General features: G+C 45.3%; 1 long non-coding RNA gene across 3 annotated transcripts in view; it reads right to left on the bottom strand.

Annotated features, from left to right (window-relative positions):
- Window positions 1-23,169, bottom strand: part of LOC119566639 — a 136,690-nt gene that overhangs the window by 55,187 nt on the left and 58,334 nt on the right. For all 3 annotated transcript variants that reach the window (XR_006291136.1, XR_006291135.1, XR_006291137.1), the window contains exon 3: window positions 11,744-12,283. This is a non-coding gene — a long non-coding RNA (uncharacterized LOC119566639). The remainder of the gene's footprint in view (window positions 1-11,743; window positions 12,284-23,169) is intronic.

Genomic DNA, 23,169 nt, shown 5'->3' on the forward strand with positions numbered 1-23,169 from the left:
GCCCAGCTTTGCAAGAAAGCAGCGTCCAAACAATATAATTGGAACCCTCGACTTCTCTTTGCAAGCGTACGGTTGTAGGTTGAGAGGAGATAGTTAGCCTCAAATTAATTTATGGCAATAAATGAAAGAAGTAAAAGATATTGATATCAATGGCCTAGACATTAAAATTTGCAATAACACATGCAACCAAACACCGATATACACAAAAATCATATGCATTCCTTTTTATGCACACAGCAGTGCTCTGCTGGGAAACACAGCCCTCAGCCAGACCTCTCCTGTCAGAATCTCCCCAGACTCAGTCTTGCCCTCACCCCTTCCGACAGACCCTCCCTCAGGCCCTCTGGACTCAGTCAGAATTAGAGCCAGATGGAAATTTTTTGACTAAAAGTTTTTTCCTCAAAACTGAAACTTTTCACGAGAATGTATCCGTTTGGAACTGCTTTTGATGGGAAAGATTTCTCAGGTCCAGGGGGGAATTTCTGGTGAGAGACCCTCCCCAAAACGGGCAGGAGGGCAGAGGACTCACATGGGATGTGGGAGACACAAGTGAGTGCCCTATCAGGCTGTGGAGTAAATCTCTCATGATGGAGCTGTTCCACTGCATATAAATAGGTGTATGTCGGAGAGAGACTAACTCTATAGCTTGGTTGCTTGGGCACTATCCATCAAGCAGAGTGGGGCCTTGAACCAGGGTCTCCCATAACAGCACCATACCAACTAGGTTAGTGGGTGTCCAGGGGATGGGGGAGGACAGTCTCCCTCTCACTCATGTGTGAAAAACCTTGACAGCTGAGATTCTTGTGTAAGCACGTGACCACGGGAACAGGTGCTTTAAGAAAAACACGAGGTCTCGCAAGACTCAAAATCATGAGATGGGGTAATGCAGACAGGCTCATAAAAATGAGCTTTTTTTGCTTTTTGGTCCGAGGTGTGCTGAAAGAAGGGCTAAGAGAACTAACGATGGATAACCAATAGCTTGAATTCCCTGTGCATGCGTAGTACCTTACGGGTGAAAGGCAGCTACTTTCTCTCAATGCTCTTGAGTCCTGAGTTGAATGGCTTTCTGCACCAGGCCCTGCCCTCTCCCCAGAGATGGGAGGCAGCTAGCCAGCCAAAACTCCATTACAATATCGTTAAGGTTAGCGGGGATTCTTTAGGGTGGTAGCTCGCGATAGTACCACCCAGGGTAGCACTGCCCCAAAAGCACACACTGCGTATCGGAGCCTGTGGTGCCTGTTTAATACCAAAAACATTACTGTTGCAACAACACTTCCTTAGTGGGGTCAAGCTAATTTGGCTCACAAGGGTTTAAACCCAGCTCACGTTCCCTATTAGAGAGGGAACAAGCAAATGGATGGGGAGTTCTGCTTTGTAAGGATAGCAAGGACTGAAACCAAAGGATCAAAGAGTGACATCGCTATGAATTCCTGGCAATTAGCTTTCATTTCTCTGGCTGCCTCTGCTCTTCTAGTTCCCAAACTGAAGTGGAAATGCCAAATCTGCCACAAAGCAGGACTGCTCTTGGGTTGTTTCTGGCCCAACTGGAAGCAGGAAATATAGGATAGCTCATGAAAGAATAGGGATCTCACCAGGTTTCTGCCTGAAAGCTGCAGCCCCAAATGGTTTGGATAATTCTGATAAGCAGTTGAACTTGTGTTCCTATCCAATATTTGCCTGCTGGGCTGAGGTTCACTCATCATTTCATTTAACTGGGAACTGTTTCCCATCATCCAGTTGCATAATGCATCTCCCATCCCTCTGAAAATAAATGGTCATCTAAGCAGCAGTCAGCTAATGAGATTTAAGGTCAGAACCACCCAATTCACTTCCTTAGCTGGAGGTATAATCACAGAGATTGTTTTTCAAGCCTGTGTCGCCTAAAGAATTTAATGAAAGTTGATTTTAATTGGGAACTGTGTGTACTGTTTAAATGGGCCTGGTGAATTCTGAAATCAACAGTAAGAAGCAAAGGCATATGATCAGAGTTAGCACCAGAATCCTCCCCTATAAGGGCAATGGAGGCACAACCATCTTTCTAAGTCTTTAATGACCGCATTAATCAAAGGAAATGATTTCAAAGAGAATGAAAACTGTGCATATAGGGAAATCGCATGCAGAACACAGAGGGTTAAAACACAGTCACTCTGACATGAGTTCTGAAGAACAGGTCCCAACAGGCCTTCACATAAGTAATTCTTTCTTCCTCCTTTAATCTTCCATCTCAGTTGACAATTAAGCACATAATCCTTCATTCATTATTTCTCCATTCCTTTCCGCAGCTCCCCTTTGTTCTATGGGAGCAGAGAAAGACGAATGCTCCAGGACTGGGCTCCTGCTTCAATAGAACAAAAGATGCAGGTGTGCACTGTTCTGGTTAGCGCCTGCTTCCTTTGGGCTCAGTTCTATTTTTTGCGGGAGTCAGTCGGAGTTTTGCCATTGATTTCAATGGGAACGAGATCAGGCTCTTAGAGTGCTGAAATGCTAAGAAAGTATAACCCTAAGGAAGAACTTCCAGTGGTTAATTATGTAATGTTTAAAAGTAAGTTCCTGGTGTCTCTTATAAAGGTGTTGCCTTCTACTGAAGCTAACTGTCCTCATTCTTGTGTCATGAGAAAATTCACAGGAGCAACCAACTCATAGTGTCATTTTATTTTATATATGTTTATTTACCTCTTCACTCACCTAAGTTGTCCTAATCTTTTAAAAATCTTTCCTCCTATGGAAGCCTTTCTATGCCTCTAATTATTTTGATTGTCTGTCTTTGGATCTTTTCTGCTGAGATGGGATAATCAGAGCAGAACTCAGTATTCAAGCTGAGAGCGTACTCTCTGTTTATATCAATCATATATTATTCTTTATCCCTCACTTAATGCACCAGAGTATCTTTGCTTTTTTGACCACAGCTGCACACTGAGCAGATGTTCTCATTGAGCCAGGTAGAGTCACAGCTAAGATTTGTCTACACCATGCATGACTGGTGGCAACGTGTAGGGTATGTGTAGCCACACGCTGCCATGAAAAACAAGCTGCATCCAGACTGTGGTGTGTAGCTACACATGCCAGTGAAAGGCTCTGGCAGCAAGGAGGCAGCAAGAAAAGGCTCTGACAGCAGGGAGTTGCTGGAGCCTTTCCCCACTGCCTCCCCCCACAGAACCTTTCCCCACTGCTGGAGGATTTACTAAAGCAGGGAAAGGCAGCAGGACACTACACTGCTCAAAATAGTAGTGTAGATGGGGGAGGCAATACGTGGGCATGTAGAGAGTTGTATAGGTTATATACCATAAGGGTTCAGATTTGTCTTTACTCACCTAAGCAGTGACTCACCGTCTACACTGCTATTGATACTCGTGCTAGGGATTTGTTCAATGGATGTACATTGCATGCTGCAGTAAGGAGTGTGCAGTGTGGACATACCCCTAGATCCTTCTCCTGATTACAGCAGTGGCTGGCAGCATTCCTTTGGCGGAGACATGATGTGACAGGGTGCTCCACTCACTGCTAGGATGGCGCCTCTGCCTGGTCACTCTGGGGAAGAGCTTGTCAGGTCAACGCTCCTTCCCATGGTTGAACACCATACTCTGCCTCTCTCTGTGGGTCTGCAGCCCCCTCTTGCTCCACGGGCTGGGACTGCCTCTTTGTGACTCAGCCCTTCGGCCAGGTCACTACACACATTTTCCCCTTCCGGGTACCAAAGCATTTCTCCAGCAATCCTGGCCAGTCTTTCCATTCACTGCCTCATAGTGCCACTCTCTCAGTGGCTGGCAGGGGAACCTACACCTGCCCTCTACCCTGGGCTCCAGCTCAGGGATCCCCTAGTCAGCAATCAAGGTCTGTTCCCTTTTAGACCTTACCACCTTTCCCGGAGCCCTTTCCTTACCATCTGGCACTGCCCCCTCGCTGGGTTTGCCAGCCTCCTAACTCCCTCCTCTCAGGGGAGGGACTCTAGGCTTCTTTTCTACGCGGCCCCCAAACATTCCTCCCTTCTCCCAGGGAGTGGCTGTGGAGTTTCCCAGCCACCCTGAGCATCCCATTTCCTGTCTTTATAAATCCCAGCCCAGCTCATTCCTCCCCAGCTGGGCTCCCTCACTCTGTCAAGGGATTACTCAACCCACCTGATTCCTGTCATCTGTGGCCTGCCTGGTTAATTAGCCCCCTTCTCAATCTGCTTTAGCCCTTTCAGGGCAAGTGTGGGATAAACACCCCCATCACATAGCTTCCACCTCAAAACTGCAACCCTGGGGTGGGCAGGTATCTTCTTCCCTGGAGCGCTCATAGATGGGTCCAGAAGTTGTCTGGCTCGTGCTCCAGGTCCCCCACCATGAGAAGCCACTTGCATTTCTCTTCCATGGCATCCCTGAATTTTTCCTATCTGGAATTCTGCATCTTCTCGCAATACTTGCAAGGCCAAGTCAGTGGCTTTCAGTTTCTCCTGTAGCCCTGGCCCTTCCTCAGTAGGCTCTCCCAGCACCCCTGCTCCCAGGGTCTGAGTTCCCAGCTCCCTCGATTAGTCTCCACATTAGTTCCCATATCCTTCAACTTGACCTCTGAGGGACTCTTCCTTCTCTCTAATCTCTCTTTTCTCTTCTCCCTTTCGGCCCCTTTGGCCTTCTCCACCACCTGAGTGCACATTCTCTGGGCATCTGAAACTTCCTTCTGGCCTTCTCTTGACCCCTTGACCTTGTCCTGGCTTGGGTGTCTTTTCTAGTCCCTTGTTGGGACCCTTCCCTTCCCCAGGTTACTGTTCTGTCTGTGAGGTACTGCCTCCTTACATGTCCTAGTTTGCTACAGGTGAAACAAGCACCTTCCCCTTCCTGTCTTCTTCACAGGTCGGACACCTGGGGCTCTCCTTCTTGCTTTCCTTTTGGAGCTAAGCTTCTTATCTTCCCAATAGGAGCAGTCTCTCTTAAAGTGTCCCTTCTGACCTCAGGCGTAACACTGCCCTGCTCGAGCTTCTGGCCTCTCTGGCCCCTGCTCACCTCCTGGAGGATTTCAAGCAAATATTCTTCAACCAGCTGTATCATATAGTTCTGTGCCTCCCACTGTTGACTCCGTTTTGCTAAGACCTGTCTCATTAGGGCCTGTGTCCCCCTTTGTTGCTCATCAGCCCCCTTCATGGGAAGCAGCAACTCTGTGGTCCAGCTTGAGAGGGTACACCTGCCTTCTGCAAAGAAAGCCTCCGCACATGGCAGCTCCATGGTCCCTTCGCCCCAAGTGTCTCTTCTATAGCCTTTTGTACTCCCCTTGTGTCAGGGCAGCTGTTTTTCTCTCACCCTCCCTGCCTTTGTATCAGAGGTAATCACCTGCACAGTCTTTCAAACTCCCCTTGTATCAGAGGTGACCATCAGGCCCACATTCTCTCCCAACTGTGATTGGATTCTCCGCTTACTGCTAGGATGGCTGTCACGGGGGTCACTCACTGCTAGCGAGGCCTCCTGCTGGTTGTCCTGGGAATTAGCTCCTCCAGGGTTGCTTTTTCCCTCTGGTGGTGTATTCTTCCTGTCTTGCATCGCTCTATGGCCCCTGCTCATTCCCGGATCTGCAGTCTCCTCTTCATGGTTTGGCCTTCCAGGAAGGTCCTCTCCTTCTGGGGAATACAAAATCCTTCCAGACCCACTGTCTGGCTAGCACCTCTAATACCCTGAGCCATTTCCCAGTGGCTGGTAGGGGAACCCAGGTCCAACCTCTATGCTGGGTTCCAGCATAGACCCTATAACAAGCAACCAACATCTCTGAACAGTCCTACCACTTGCTACTCTTTCCCTGGCCTTCTTCCTACTTTCTTCATACTCATCTGGCTTCCCCTCTATCTGGGTTTGTCAGCCTCCCAACTCTCTCCTCTCAGGGACTGGCTGCAGCCTACTTCCCTGCCTTCCTGCAGCCCCTGTCTGCAGCCAGCTACCTGGCTTTATACAGACCCTGCTTGTTCCTGCATAGGTGAGCCTGTTCCTTTACTTAAGGCTTTCCCCTCAGTGTTCAGTCTACCAGGTTAATTGACTCATTTGGCCTCCATTAACCCCTTCCACTCCTGTGTGGGGTGAAAACCCCATCACAACAGCGCTTCTTCCTGATCACTCTGGAGAACAGTTCACCAGGTCGATGCCCCTTCCCACAGTTGCGTGCTGTCCTCCGCCTCTCTCTCTGGGTCTGTGGCCCCTCTCTTGCTACACAGGCTGCTGTTGTCTCTTTGTGACCCAGTCCTCTGGCCAGGTCACTACACAGGTTTCCCCTTCCGAGGTACTAAAGGATTTCTTCAGCAATCCTGGGCAGTCTTCCCATTCACTGCATCATAGTGCACTTCCCCAGTGGTTGGCAGGGGAACCCAGGCCCCCCCTCTACTCCAGGTTCCAGCTCAGGGACCCTCCAGTCAGCAGTCAAGATCTATTCCCTTTTAGACCTTACTGCCTTCCCCTGAGCCCTTTCCTTACCATCTGGTACTCCTCCTCTCTGGGTTTGCCAGCCTTCTAACGCCCCTTCTGTTTCCCAGAAAGTGGCTGCAGAGTTGCCCAGCCCAGCTCATTCCTCCACGGCTGGGCTCCCTCATTCTATCAAGCCACTTGATTCCTGTCAGCTGTGGCCTGCTGGGTTAATTAGCTCCCTTCTGTCTCTCCAATAGTTATTTCTTGCTTTATCTTCTTTTCCTTTAGTTGCTTTCCTTTCCCCTGTGGATCCGAAGGTGACATGCAGCTCGAAGTTGGGTGAATGTCTTTTGCGCATAAGCAGAAGATTCTACAGCTGAACTGAATGGAAGAGAAATCCCAACCCAGGAGATATAGTTGGCCATGGGAAGAGCTCACATTAGGGGCCTGTGTGGGAGCAGGAAGGAAAGATGCATAGCTTACAAGCAAGCACCTGCTCCTTTACCAACAGTCGTAGGTGTATCTTTGGGAGCATGAGTTGAGACATTGGCTCTCCTCCAGTACTCTGGTACAGTTGCTAATTTTAATAAGAGATTACATTTTTTCCCATCAGCAGCTCAGACACTCAATTCTTCAGATCCTTCATCAATTGTTAGATAAATACCATCTGGTTCCAGTGATTGCAATTTAAATGATCAGTTTGTTTCAACACTTCAGTCCCTGATCATGCCACACATTTATTAGCAAAGAGTACCTCTGGGGTAGGCCTCTCATCATCTTTCTTTGACTCAGACATTTTTGCCTTTGCTCTTCTATAGCACCTCACAAACAATGAGCCATGTTGTTCTCTCCCATGTGAAAAGCGACAGGAGGGGACTTTTGGGGAGGAAATTTCTAAGGATTCCTCCAGATTGTCCGGACGGGGGAGTGGCCTACAGGGACCATGGGGCTCAGGGGAAGGAGGATTATGCAGGAAAGATAATGCAGTTAGGGGCTATTCTCAGAGGCGACACATAACTGTTGATCGTGAGGGGCACAGTTTAAAGGGTCTGGGGAGGCATGTGACCGCCCACATGTCGCCTCTGGATCTAGAACAGCGGTTTTCAAGCTGTGGGGCACGGAACATTCGAGGGGGCGAGTGATGACAGCCGGTGGCTTGGGCCAGCCCCGCACAGTCTGCCTCAGGCTCGGGCCTGTGGTGAGTCAAGGCAGTGGAGATGGCACTCTCTCCCTGAGCCCTGCCGTGCAGGGCTGGCCCGAGCCAAAGTTGTTGCTAAATGGAAGGCAGAAATCCGGGACCCCCCCACATACATCACCTCTGGCTGTTATATTTTCTCTGTAAGGTCAGTGGGACTAGGGGATATACATTCCACCCTCCCGCCTCTACCACAGACCCCAGACAAAGTAAAGAAGACTCCAGTGGGTCCTGGGGGAAGGGGAAGATGGCATCACAATGGTGGTTGAGCCCTCCAGTCTCACACTGGGGGTCATGGTCTAGCCTGATGAATTTAGCCTCCTAACACACCTATTTCAAAGAAGAGAAAATGGAGGCAAAGAGAGACTAAGGCCAACGTTTTAAACACGGATGCCTAGCCAGCCATCTAAATCCAGTTATCTCTTAGGTACCTAAATAGAGGGTCTGATTTTCAGGGTTGTTGAGTACTTGCAATGTTAGCCTAAGTGACTTGTGCAAGGACACACAGGAAGTGTGGTAGAGCTAGGAACAGAGGCGACATCTCCTGATGCTCCTTAACCTTTCCTTAACCTCCCTTCCTTTTTTTATATTGCTTCCTGAAGACTCAAGCAAATGTCTGAATTCCGGCTTCTTATTTCTGTGTAGAAATAACACATGGTGTCAAGGTTCCTTCCCCACTCTGAACTCTAGGGTACAGATGTGGGGACCTGCATGAAAACCCCCCTAAGCTTATTTTTACCAGCTTAGGTTAAAACTTTCCCAAGGTACAAACTATTTTACCTTTTGCCCTTGGACTTTATTGCTGCCACCACCAAGCGTCTAACAAATATATAACAGGGAAAGAGCCCGCTTGGAAACGTCTTTCCCCCCAAAATCCTCCTAAGCCCTACACCCCCTTTCCTGGGGAAGGCTTGATAAAAATCCTCACTAATTTGCATAGGTGAACACAGACCCAAACCCTTGGATCTCAAGAACAATGAAAAAAGCAATCAGGTTCTTAAAAGAAGAATTTTAATTGAAGAAAAAGTTAAAAAATCACCTCTGTAAAATCAGGATGGTAAATACCTTACAGGGTAATCAGATTCAAAACATAGAGAATCCCTCTAGGCAAAACCTTAAGTTACAAAAAGACACAAAAACAGGAATATACATCCCATTCAGCACAACTTATTTTATCAGCCATTTAAACAAAACAGAATCTAACGCATATCTAACTAGATTACTTACTAAGTTCTAAGACTCCATTCCTTTTCTGTTCCTGGCAAAAAACAACACACAGACAGAGAGAACCTTTGTTTCTCCCCCATCTCCAGCTTTGAAAGTATCTTGTCTCCTCATTGGTCATTTTGGTCAGGTGCCAGTGAGGTTATCCTAGTTTCTTAACCCTTTACAGGTGAAAGGGTTTTTCCTCTGGCCAGGAGGGATTTTAAAGGTGTTTACCCTTCCCTTTATATTTATGACACATGGTGTCTGTTATTTCAGAATGCTCTTGACAAAACATCCATAAGAACAGAAAAGGACTATACTGCACAGATAACATCTTGTGGTTAGTGTAGACAACTCCTGGGTTTTGTTCCCAACTTTCCAACAGTCTCATTCTGTGATCTGCTCTTTCTGCCTCAGTTTCTCCATTTCTAGAATGGGAAAAATATTGTTACTCCTTAGGCACCGGTCTGTAATATGTGGAAAGAAAAATTGTGTTGTTATGGGAGACTTCAGGTTTGGGGACGTATGCTGGAAGTCTCATGCAGCCAACAGAAAAACATCATTAGAGTTTCTAAAAATTATAGATGATAATTTTCTAACACAAAAGGTGTTTCACCCAACATTAGGTAACTATTTTGGACCTCATTATGATGGATGAAGCTGAATTGATCATTGAGCTGGAAGTTGGTGGTTGCTTAGATCTGATCATGATCTGATTGCCTTCAATATGGTCAAACAGAGGACAGGTCCCAACCCAATAAATATAATTGGTGGTTTGAAAGGGCTAATTATGCAAAGCTGAGGAAAACTATGAGTGAAATTGACTGGGAGGAACAATTTAGACAAAAAATTTGAATAAAAATTGGGAGTTTTTAAAGAACATTTTATTAAATGGCTGAAAAGTCACGATTTCACCATCAAAAAAGTGTAACTGGCTAAGAGCCCATCCTGTTTCAGTGCTGCAAGGAGGGCAGCAATTAGAAATAAAAAAATCAATATATAACAAATTGAGAAAAGGGGAATTAGACAGCAAATATAAATGATTAGTTTTGAAGTGAAGAAAATTGATAAGGGAAGCTAAAGATGGGAAAAAATCTATGACCGGCAGGGCTAAGGATAATAGAAAGGAGTTTTTAAAATATATTAGGAACAACAGAAGCCCTTTACTAGATGGAGATGGTAAAACTATTAATAATGCAGAAAAAAGCCAAGGTGTACACTAAATATTTCTGTTGTGTATTTGGAAAGAAGCAAGATGAAGTACTTGTATAACATAAGGATGTTGAAGTACCTTCCAGTCCATTATTAATCAAAGAGGATGTTAAACAGTATCTATTATGGATAAAAAAGAGCTGCTGAGGACACCTCTGGATGACTGATGTTAATTTTAAAACTTGGAGTGCCAGGAAAATTCCTGAAGACTGGAAGGGTGCTAATGTTGTGCCATTATTTTAAAAGGGCAAGTGAGATGACCTGGTTAAATATAGGCTGGTTAACCTGACATCAGTCCCAGGGAAAATAATGCAAAAGCTGACATAAGCTTCAGTTGATAAAGAATTAAAGGACAGGGATACAATTAATGTCCACCAACATAGTTTTATGGAAAATAGGTCTTATCAAATAAACTTGATTTCATTCTTTGAAATTATAAATTTGGTTGATAAAGCTAATTGTGTAGCTGTAATATACTTAGATTTTGCAAGTGCCACATGACGTTCTAATTAAAAAAATAACTACCACTCTCAATAAAGAATACATTAAATGGATTAAGAACTGGCTAACACAAAAAGTAGTGGCCAATGGGGAACCATCATCAAATGGGGGTGGGATTCCACAGGGATTGGTACTCGGCCTAATGCTATTCAACATTGTCACCCATGTCGTGGAAGTAAACATAAAATCACTGCTGATAAAAGTTGAGGATGACTCAAAGATTGGCAAAATGGTAAATAAAGATGAGGCTGGGGGTAGTCATACACAGCTAACTCAATCACTTAGTAAGCTGGGCTCAGCCAACCAAAATGCATTTAATACAGCCAAATGCAAAGTTGTACACCTGGGACCCAGGAATGCAGACCATACCTACAGAATGGGGGAACTGTATTGTAGAAAACAGTAACTCTGAAAAGAATCTAGAGCTCACCGTGGACAAACAACTCAACCTGAGCTCCCAGTGTGATGCTGTGGCAAAAAAGGGCTAATTGCGAACCTTGAATCTATAAACGGGAATAGTGAGTAGGAGCAGAGAGGTGATTTTACCATTGTCCACTATTTGGGGAGATGGATAATGGAATACCATGTACAGTTCTGGTGCCCATATTTTTAAACGGATGTTGAAAAATTGGAGAAGGAGCAGAAAAGAGCCAGAAGAATGATTGGAGGGCAGAGAAAATGCCAGACAGTGAGACTTAAGGAGCCTGATCTGTTTATCTTATCAAAAGGATTGCGAGATGACTTGTTTGGGGTGTATAAATACCTTCCTGAGGAGAAGATACTGAGTGCTAAAAGACTCTTTAATCTAGCAGAGAATGGCATGCAACAAACAATGGCTGGAAGCTGATGCTGGATGAATTCAAATTAGAAATAAGGCACAAATGTTTAACAGAGAGGATGATTAATCATTGGAACAAACTAGTAAGGGAAGCGATCTAATCTCCATGTTCAAATCAAGAGTGGATGCCTTCCTGGAACCTAGGCTTTTGTCCCACACAAGTTATTGGACTGTATACGGGGGTAGCTGGATGAAATGGAACAGCCTATAATAAACAAGAGATCAGACTAGACAATCTAATGGTCCCTTCTGGCCTTACACTGTACGAATGTATGGATTGTTAACTGCTGTAGGGCTCACTCAGTGTTTGTAATGCACTCTGAAATGTTGCTCAGGTTATTCTATGGTGCCTATTGCCTATACGAGAGTTTTTTAAAAAGCAGCTACATTATTTTCCATTTCTCAAAGACTGAATTCTTAGCTGTTTCCCACCTGTGTTCCTTTTAGCACCTTCAATTACATGATCACTCCGTAGGAAAGGAGACGTCCCTATTTGCCAATGGAAGTACAGTAAGCCAAGGTCAGCGCATTCAGTTTCCATGTACAGCTTTCAACTCCCGTCTAGCCCAAAAGCTGCCAGAGCGTCTTCGCTCCAGGAACATTCTGCCTTTGAGTCACTGTTCAGACACACTACAGCTCTTTTTCAGTGCCTCAAAGCTTTCTGCTTTTATTTTTTTCCATCCGTGCTGACTCTGTCATTGACAAATTTTGTTCCATCCCCATAACCTTCTTTACCGTTACCCATGGAAAGCTGAGCCATCCTTTTCCTTTAATTCTGCAGCACCGCTGTCTGTGCTTCAGGAACACTGGAGTCCTTTGTGGTACCTGGTACACTTTCACCTGCTTTCACTGATGTCTCAACTCTAGTCTGTTTTTCATTCCGAAACTTGGACCAAAGTATTCACTGGGTGCTGGGTGCTTTGAACGCTGGAGCTAGTGATCTTCTAAAATTCTCTGCTTCTTGATTGTACTCTGAAAGAAATGCCAGACAGCTATGTAAGATTACTTGGCATTAATATTGCATTTTATGCCTTAAGTGGTGTATGATAAAGGAAGAATATTGAAGGCAAAGACTACATACACACAGGAATGTGTGACAGCACTTTAGATCAATTCATTCCGCATGCTGAGAGAGATAAAACTGAGTCCGGGAGGGAGACTTTAAAGTTTGTAGCTCCAAAGTGTTGGTCATTCAACTGCAAGCCCTTTGGGGGTGAGACCTGTATTATATTTGGCACTGATATTCCACTACACAGCACTGCATACAGCACACTTACAATACTATGTGTGTTAAGCAGATACCTGGCATCTCCAGACAAGCACCCATATTGCCTGGGTCTAAGGCTTTTATAATCCCTTTGTTATAGGAAACCTTGTCAGTGTAAAAGTGAGCAGATATTGTGGCAGCTCAGTGTCGCCTGCAGTTTCAGAGGGTTTGTCCTGTAGTGTATTATTTGTATAGAAATGAATTATGGCTGGTGTAAGAGGCTTTCCTTGGGAACCCCCACAAAACCTGGGGGATAAATGTTTGCAAAACTACCTCGTTGTCCTTCAAATCTCCCCTTATAACCCTCTTTTGCTGTGATGCCTACAAAAAACTTGACAACAGTTAGGCAGCTGCCTCTCATGCTGACTATCATTGTCTCATTGCTCCCCTGTCTGTATTCACCTGCTGTCTCTTGTCTTGTACTGAGACTGTAAGCTCTTTGGGGGCAGGGGCCATGTTTATGTTCTGTTTGCACAGTGCCTAGCACAATGGGGTCTTGGTGCTATGACAACACAAATGATTATTATTAAATAGAAATGATAATTTTGTAATTAAAAGGGGACACGAATCTTGGAAAAGTCCCATCAAACGCAGTAGGAATCATGGGTACATAAGAAATTCATGATAGGATTCAAAGTGATTATTTTCAATAGGGACGTTTGCTTCTCCTTTGCATATGATGCATTGTTATGGATTAAAAAATATTTCCCTTCCTAAAAATGCCCAGGCTGGAGCAGCATTTGGGTGTGTTCATCACTCAGATAAGGAGTTACTCTGCGGTCGAAGCGATGTGCACAGACTGACTACAGGTACCAGATGTATACACAAACTCCAACAAGAAAACCAAAGGAAAAGAGGATCAACTAAGACCAACTGGATAACTATTTTGTCCCACTATAATAGGACTACTTTTTACATGGAACTTCAACCTCAACGTGCTTCCTTACAGGACCAAGGAGAGGCCTAAAAAGGCTTGCTCCCAGTATCCAGTTAGCAAGAATATGTCCCATAGAGGTACTCTTGTCTTTGTCACCCAGAAAAATGCCAAGAACTTCAATCCACGGCATCACCTGCACAAGGACTATGGGGCAGATCTTCAGGTGGGATAAATTATGATAGCTCCATATGACTTCAAATACGCTATCATAATTTACCCCAACTGTGGATCAAACCATGAGCTTCCCAGTTTCCTCTATGAGAAAGGTAACAGGGCTCCTTTATCTCTCGGGCTTGTGGTCTTGATGGCTGAGGCTCTTCTCATTCCCACTAATCTGCTTAAAACAGCAAAAGGGCTCATAAGCCAGGAAGTCTGCAGTACAGAGGCTTGTGTGTTTTCCACACACAGAGCCATATGATTGCTGCCCCACAGACACATCAATCTCTACTTGGTGTCTTTTTAGATTATAGCGCTGGAGAGAGTCATAACATTATGAGATTCTCTCTCAGGAACTGAATGAAACTGGCTGAAACACTGTTGGCAGGTTGGTACTTTTTTTACGTTTTACACTTAACATATCAAAAGAGAGCGGGGCATGACATGGATAGTTAATTGGCAACTTTTTAAAAAGTACCTAAGTTCTTGGCATCCTTTATGGGCAATGTTCTGTTACTATCTTGAAGCGGGAACTGATGAAAGAAACTGGAGCAAGAACACATCAAGGACAAAGCCCGAATCCAGATTTTTAATGATGCAAACATAACCTTTTACTGTGGCAAACTCACCCTGAGTTCGTCACAAACCTGATTAAAGCCCACACAGCTACTCAGTACATTGTTTAATTATAGCAGAGCCTGTGAGCTCCCTTGGAGTTACGGATATTCAGACTTTCTAATGAACTTCTCCTTTTCCCTCCCCAATTTTCAGCGGAATGAGCGTCAAGCTGAAGCTTGGGAAATATACAATTATAACGTGTTTGGTCTCTGCCTTCAGGTGATGTTTTGGGGGTTTTTTTGTTCAGGGAAGGGGGAGAGCCACAAGTTTGAGAAAAATTCCTGGGAAAAGTGAAAAAAAAAAAAGTTTCCCATTTTGAAAACAATTCTAATCACAGTCTCACTGCCAGCCCCCTAAACAGGACAACAGCAAAGATGCATGAGCTTGTCAACTTGATGTTTGTAGTATTCATTCAGGACATGTGTCTGCTGTGTTGGAAAAACATTAGTAAACACCCCTCCAACTGCACCCCGTTTTAATGCATTTCAGTTTTCAAAGTTAAAATTGCAAACAAATTAGGCAAAAAGTTATGGTTCCAACTGGCTACGTTGTGTGGGGACATCGGTTCATTGTAGGGCTGTGTTTATTACTGTGGAGGTAATGTTGTTAGAACCGTAACTTTTACATTTCCTGACTTATTGTGATTTTTGATTCTTCAGCCTTAATGTAAGGCTTAATTTTATACACACACAAGTTGTGTATTTCCTGCAAACTATTGGACTATGTAAATCCTACAGCACAAAGCAATCTCTTTCAGATAAAAAGAGGTGTTTAGATGACTGTTTTAACTTTGCCGCAATTGGTTGCATTTGTTTCAGTGCTTTATAATGTCAGTAAATTACCCCGAGCATCTCTATGAAGTTAACACTGGTTTCTTCACTGATCTTTTGTTTTAAAGTGCTGGAAATTTTTCTTTTCTCTTTTGGAAAATCAAAAAAGGATCCACTTCTGCAACTTTATCCTGTTTCCTCCTCCTGTCTTAATACTGATTCACTTTTAGGGCCTAGTTTGCTGGCTGCTGGCTCATGTCTGTTTTAGGGCATTTTTGACTGGATGGCAATTCATCAATTCAGTCACGCCCAAGCCTCCTCTGCCTGCCCTTTGCAAGTCTTCCTAGGATGCTCTCCTTCCACTGCTTCCTCCCACTTGATGTTACCGAGTCACTCCACTGAAATTCAGTCTTTAGTTTTCTCTCTTGTCTCACCTACAGTTCTCCTGTGTCATAGGACACAATACAGTGCTCTTCACAGTGAAAGCTTCCCCAAAAGAAGCAGATGACTTCCTGCAGGAAAGGACACAAGTAAAAGCTATTTTTCCTGTGGGCTTTATCAAAGCACTTGTGAGCTTGGGAGCTGTAGTGTGGTCGGCGTTCTCTTCCATAAGGGCCAGATTCTCAAAGGTTCTCAGCATCCAGCATAGAATCATAGAAGATTATGGTTGGAAGAGACCTCACGGGGTCATCTAGTCCAACTCCTGCTCAAAACAGGACCAATCCCAACTAAATCATCCCAGCCAGGGCTTTGTGAAGCCGGGCCTTAAAAACCTCTAAGGATGGAGTTTCCACCACCTCCCTAGGTAACCCATTCCAGTGCTTCATCACCCTCCTGGTGAAAAAGTTTTTCCTAATATCCAACCTAAACCTCCCCCACTGCAACCTGAGACCATTGCTCCTTGTTCTGTCATCTGCCACCACTGAGAACAGCCTAGCTCCATCCTCTTTGGAATCCACCATCAGGTAGTTGAAGGCTGCTGTCAAATCTCCCCTCACCCTTCTCTTCCTCAGACTAAACAAGCCCAGTTCCCTCAGCCTCTCCTCATAAGTCATGTGCCCCACTCGCCTAATAATTTTCATCACCCTCTGCTGGACTCTCTCCAATTTGTCCACATCCTTTCTGTAGTGAGGGGGCCCCAAACTGGACACAATACTCCAGATGTGGCCTCACCAGTGCCGAATAGAGAGGAATAATCACTTCCCTCAATCTGCTGGCAATGCTCCTACTAATGCAGCCCAATATGCCGTTAGCCTTCTTGGCAACAAAGGCATACTGTTGACTCATATCAAGCTTCTCGTCCACTGTAATCCCCAGGTCCTTTTCTGCAGAACTGCTGCTTAGCCAGTCGGTCCCCAGCCTGTAGCAGTGCATGGGATTCTTCCTTCCTAAGTGCAGGACTCTACACTTGACCTTGTTGAACCTCATCAGATTTCTTTTGGCCCAATCCTTCAATTTGTCTAGGTCACTCTGGACCCTATCCCTACCCTCCTGCGTATCTACCTCTCCACCCAGCTTCGTGTCATCTGCGAACTTGCTGAGGGTGCAATCCAGCCCATCATCCAGATCGTTAATAAAGATGTTGAACAAAACCGACCCCTGGGGCACTCCGCTTGATACCGGCTGCCAACTAGACATCGAGCTGTTGATCACTACCTGTTGAGCCCAATGATCTAGCCAGCTTTCTATCCACCTTATAGTCCATTCATCCAGTCCATACTTCTTTAACTTGCTGGCAAGAATACAGTTCCCCTTGAGAAGAGTGGAGCATCCCTGACCCATCTCCCCTTGAGAGCAATAGAAATTGCTGAGTGCTGAGAGCACTTTGGAAAATCTGACCCTAACTGCTTAGCCCAGGGCAGGAGTTAGAAAAACCCAAGGTGAAATCCTGCAGCTATTGAAATTAACAGCAAAACTCCCACTGATTTCCAAAGGGCCAGGATTTTACTCCTGGAGCAGCAGGGCCTGTGATTCGTCATTGGAAAAGAAGCAGGAGCTCCCAAGGAGCTATGGCCCCTTTAAGAGAGTTTTGTGTCCCCTTGTTCATAGCAAAGATCCCTGGGTAGCTCTCTGCACTCTCTTGCTCTTTAGGGCACGTGGGGTCATGAGGCTCATACAGTCTGGACTCTGTAAGGAAAATATCACAACATCTTGCCTACCAATTGTGTGCTCTACCTCCTCTGTAGAAAGGCTTGGACCCTGGCTAACAAAGGTTTTCTCATGAATCTGCCCGGCAGCTTCCAGCTAGCTCACCCGTGGTGAAATTCAGCCACAATCTCCTTGTGAATCAGGAGCTCAATGCATTCAGTGCTCCACTCAGTGGGAAAATATTTGCATTGTCCCCTCAAATATTTTATTATTACAACTTGTTCTGAACTGGGTCCAGTGCCAATAGAACGTCAAACTATCGTATTCTGCTGGCCAAATATAGAATACATTTCTGCTGCTCTTGTAGGGAGAGGACGCTTATCGCTTCACACATAAATAATAAATTCCGAGTATTAATAAAGGGAAGAAAGCAAGCGGCTACATTCAGGACAGTTCTGCTGAGTGAGCTAGGAGGCAATGTTTAAAGAGCATAATTGCACTCATTCTTATTGTAATAGCCTGGCTCTGCAATTTGGTGGCTAACGCAATCAATGTATTTTTTGGAAGATTTATTAGAGCCAAGAATAAAGGGAATGCTTTACCAGCCCCCAGCCGCTGTGCAGAAGTAGCATGTTAATTACTGCAAATTCTCACTTAGCAAATAAATAATGATGAAATTAAAATGTGCAAGAGCCTTTTTTAATTAAAAAAGTGTCTGTTGCCTTGACACAATTTCAATAAACTTGAAGCAGGTGAATGGCTATGAAAGAAGGGCCCGATGTTGCAACCTTGACTCATGAGAAATGTGAAGGTGTAATTAAGTGTATGTTCAGCAAATATTTGAAGAGTTCTGGTGATTTCCTCCCAACCCCAATATAGAAGTCTAGGTAGGAGCAGAAGAGATGACATCTGGGAGGACTGGAAGATCCAGGGTCTTGTCTACTCTGGGGATTTGCCCCAGTTTGGTGCCTAGCTGCCAGTGTAACTGCACCAGTACAAACTGCTGTTTGTGGACCAGCAAAGTCACTGTAAGCCAGGATTTGCACCAGTTAAACGTAACCATACTTGAGGCTCGCATTAGCTACGCTGGTGCACATTGTGGGTTACAGCTGCCCTAGCTATCTACACTAGGGGTTTACCCCAAGTCAGCTAGGTTGGTGGCTGGCCACCAGTAACTGAAGTCTTTCAGTGTAGATAAGACGTAGATAGAGGGGAAATTGAAGGAGCTTGGCAGGAGGATCTAGAGCAGAGGTTGGCAAACTACGGCCAGCATTGGAGCACCAGAGGGGGCCATTGGAGCACGTAGGAGCCGGAGGGTGCTTCCGGGGTGCTGAGTTGGGGGCTCCATGCAGCTTCCGGAACCCAGCTCCGGCTCCTACGCGCTCAGTGGCCCCCTCTGGTGCACCAATGGGAGCTGCAGGGGCGGTGCCTGCGGATGTGGCAGCGTGCAGAGCCAGCTGGCCGCACCTCCGCATAGGACCCTGAGAAGGGACTTGGTGTGGTGGTGCCAAAGTATGGCCTAGGGAGCCAGCGGTGCCGTCTTTCAAGCAGGGAGCCGCACTGGGGGCTGCGCCACCATGGAAGGAGGGAGCAAGGGGCTAGCGAGAGAAGGAGTTGGCAGGCTTGGGGGCTCTGGGGCCGACAGGTGTGTGTGTGGGGCACTCTTGGGCTCTCACAGGGCCTTGGGCACCACTGCAATAGGGGCTGGGATTAGCTGGATTTTTGTTGGTAATAAACAGATATTATAGCTAAGAAAACATAGTGGGACCCCTACACTGAGCACAGAAGGGGATTGGGATAGCTCAGTGGTTTGAGCATTGGCCTGCTAAACCCAGGGTTGTGAGTTCAATCCTTGAGGGGGCCATTTAGGGATCTGGGGCAAAAACTGGGGATTGGTCCTGCTTTGAGCAGGGGGTTGGACTAGATGATGTCCTGAAGTCCCTTCCAACCCTGATATTCTGTGATTCTAAGGGACATGCTGCTGCTTCTGGGAGCCACTTGGGGTAAGCGCTGCTCTGAGCCTTGCCCCTGCCCTAGCCCTGATCCCCCTCCTGCTCTCCAAACTGCTCAATCCCAGCCCAGAGCACCCTCCTGCATCCCAGACCTCTCATCTCCAGCCACACCCCCAACCAGAGCCTGCACCTCAACGCCAATTTTGTGAGCATTCATGGCCCACCATACAATTTCTATTCCCAGATGTGGCCCTCAGGCCAAAAACTTTGCCCACCCCTGAGCTAGAGAGATGAATGGAAGATCTCAGAAAGGAACAGAAGGTGGTTATTTGGTTTTTATTTTTTTTTGTAAAGACAAGTTTGGAGAAGGGGGGAATTATTGGAATCATGACCTGGACCAATCTCTGGTTGTTTTTTATTAGACATTTCCCTAATTGGGACAGACACTTTGTTTAGTTATTATATTAATTTATTAGTAATCATAATCATTATTAATGGTAGAATTAATTATTGTTTTATTCTAGTTTATTATTTGTTATTAGTATTTATTAGGTATTATTAGTATTTATTTGTATACACATAGCACCTAGAGGAATGATCAGGGTCGCAGTGTGGTAGGAGTTATAAGTGCACATACTTAGATCATGTCTACACTAGAGCCCTTACAGTGGCACAGCTGTACTGATGCAGCTGCGACACTGTAAGATCTCCTGTGTAGACACTCTACAGAGCTTTCCCGTTGACATAATTAAACCACCTCCAACAAGCAGCGGTAGCTCTGTTGGTGTGAGAGCATTTCTTGTTGACATACCGCCGTCCACATTGACACTTCTGTCAGTGTAACTTATGTCGCTTAGGGGTGTGTTTTTTCACACCCCTGAGCAACATAAGTTATACCAACAAAAGTGCTAGTCTAGATGTAGCCTAAGAAACAGTCCCTGCCCTGATCACCTTTTAATCCAGACGGGCAAAACATTTTACAGATGCACAGAGAGATTAAATGACATGCCCAGTGTCCCACAGGAAGTCAGTGGCTGACCCAGATATTCTGAGTCTCAGTCCAGCAAGACCACAAGACTATCCATCCTTTAATAGGCTGTCTGCTGCTCCCCTTCATTAAAGACAATTCTGCTATATTAGGTTTCAAATTCATTTGTTCATGTACTGGTTTAAACAGTGTGAATTAAAGACATTCAGATATATTGCTTCAATTACAAGGTGGTTAGGGGTAGCAAACCACATGACACAGGCCACCTCCAAGTCAATAAAATCCTTTCAGAAATCAGATATTACAATATGCTCTCACTCCTCTCTCACAAAAATATTTCTGCTCCACTATGCCCAAGTACATTGTGGTATTAAAAGGTGCCTATTAATTATATTTAGATAACGTAATTAAATGAGGCTTACAGAGAGTCAGAAAGTTAGTTTCAGGCTTGTTTGAGTGCACATGAGAATTAGATTGACTACATTAGAGCCAAATAGCAAGAGAGAAACTGAATCCTTGTCACTTCTCATTTTAGTTATATTGAAACTGAGGGCAGCTGCAAAAGCTAAGGCACGATATGGCTCAGTCCTAGGGTAACAGGAGGCCTCACTTCTGTTCAATGGCTCCAGAAAAGAAAAAAAAGGCACATACTTCATATTTCAGAGGGAACCCATGTTAATACCTATTTTTAAGCACCCCACACAATTTGTTGTGTGGGCTAGTGGTGAAAGCAGATGACTGGAGTTTAGGGCTTCTAGATTCTATTGTGGACTCTGCCACTAACTCACTGGGAAAGTCAGTCAACCTCAGTGCCTCAGTGTCCCCACTGCAATATTTAAGAACCTCTGCTGCCCATGTATTTTGAGACCCTTAATACGGTTATGCTGAAAGGTGCTAATGGCTGCCAGTGCGGGGGTGGTCTTAGTTCCAAAGACAATCAGAGACTGCATTACAGTCACTCCGTTTAAGGTTCAACCGAAGGAGAAATCCAACCTGTTTATGTAGTGAAAGCAATTGCAGACAATGAAGGGCAGGGACTGCCCAAAGCAACAGGCCACATGGCAGGTCAGAGCGAGGCCATGCTGACAAGGGAGTTTCCCTGGTTACAAACATAGGGGCGAAGGTAACAGTTGCAGACAGACTCTATGTGTTGGAGGCTGAAAAGCCAGGAGAAATAGCTGTTGTGACCCTGAGAGGAAGGAGAGGGACCGGGCTTCTGGGGCACAGAGCTCAGATGTGGGGATGTCTTGAGTGAGGAAACTGCCTGATGCATCCGATGAAGTGAGCTGTAGCTCACGAAAGCTTATGCTCAAATAAATTGGTTAGTCTCTAAGGTGCCACAAGTCCTCCTTTTCTTTTTGCCTGCTGCTGTTTGTTTCTCTGATATTCAGGGAAGCGGTAGTTTTTGTACATTTTTTTGTAAATAAACAAGATTACAGGAACAAACCTGGCTCATGTCACCAATTTCTCATCCTAATGGGGTGCAAAGCCCACATTTTGGCTCACTGCTTTGGCCAGAACAGGCAACAATATTAGCAAGACTTAGCAGTTACATATAGCAATTTTCCTCTTCTAATCATTTTACAATTCTTCCAACCTCCGTAAATTAGCTAAGTATTATTCCCATGCTACAGACGAGAAGGAGGAAACAGGGAAGTTATATGATTTGTCCCAGGCCACACACTGATTCAGTACTAGAGCCCAGGATCACAACTCAGGAGCTCCTCCTGGGCTCAGACTGACACAGACAGCACCTCTCGTCCTAAATTCCAGATTGCACAAAATATTTTTGACCACTTCTACCTATGGTTATACCAACCCCTTCTATAGCCACTAGGGGGTTCATTACCCACCACCTTGAGCAGAAAAGAGTTTAGTTCAGGAGAACAGTGTACCTCATATTGGGAGACTCTCCTGCTGCAAAGCATGTAATCTCCTATCAGGATGCTCAAGCAAGTCCAGAAGAAACTGAAACACCAACTCAGCTCACCCCTGGTTACTCTCTTCCACAAGTGATCCTGCAGCTTTTCCCATGCCCCTACGCTGGCAATATCTCCCTGTGACCATATGCACTGCACAGCCTTGCTCTCTCTTCTCAAGAACCATTTTGCTTTCAGCACCAACCTCCACACTTGACTACTTGCCTTTGGCTGGACTTCACTCCTCCAAGCCAACATACTGTATTGCCCTGCTGCAAGGAACCAAGGAGATGTGCATGTAACTGAAACATCTCACTATCCATTGCTGTTGTAACCATCTGCCTGTGCTTACACTCTGCCCTGCCAGCCATGGGAACGAAGGACTGAGTTCAGGCCTGTTTTTCTTTTAAAGGGAAACAGGAAGCCTGCACCCCATGCAGTCATTTACACTACTGCCAAGTGGGTGTGAAACACGACCAGTGCACATGACATAATAAAGAGCAGGGTGAGGGAGAATCAGGTCTGAAGCATTTAACCCTTAGAGAGCTAAGGGCTTGTCTACACAAGTTTACCAGCAGAGCAAGACCAGGATATTTATACCACTGTGGTTGTACTGTTACACCTCCCCATGTGGATAGTCTTATTCTGGAATAAGAGTGCCCTTTCCTGGTGTAGTTTATCCTGCTTTCAAAGCAATATAATCTACACTGGAAAAAAGGTTTCAGAGTAGCAGCCGTGTTAGTCTGCATCCTCAAAAAGAAAAGGAGGACTTGTGGCACCTTAGAGACTAACAAAAGTTTACGCTCAAATAAATTTGTTAGTCTCTAAGGTGCCACAAAGAAGGTCCTCCTTCTTTGTACTGGAAAAAAGCATTGTTGGGGCTCATCTACATGTGGAAATTGACCAGAATAGTCATTTCCAGAATATCTCCCTGTGTGGATGCACTGTTCTGGAGTAAAAGTCACTTTTATCAGCCCAGTTAGAGTGGAATTGTGTTCATGCAAATTGTGGACATGTTATGTGTTCTGCTGGCCGATTTCCCTGTGTCAACACACCCTAACTAGCCCTAGGTAAGCCATCAGGAGACTGGCTATTTTCCTAGATGTTTGGGGGGGGGGTACTGAGGAGCAGGGAGGCTTCTGTCTTCTGGGAGACAGGGGCAA

This window comes from Chelonia mydas, chromosome 5 (assembly GCF_015237465.2).
Source record: "Chelonia mydas isolate rCheMyd1 chromosome 5, rCheMyd1.pri.v2, whole genome shotgun sequence".
NCBI classification, from domain to species: domain Eukaryota; kingdom Metazoa; phylum Chordata; order Testudines; family Cheloniidae; genus Chelonia; species Chelonia mydas.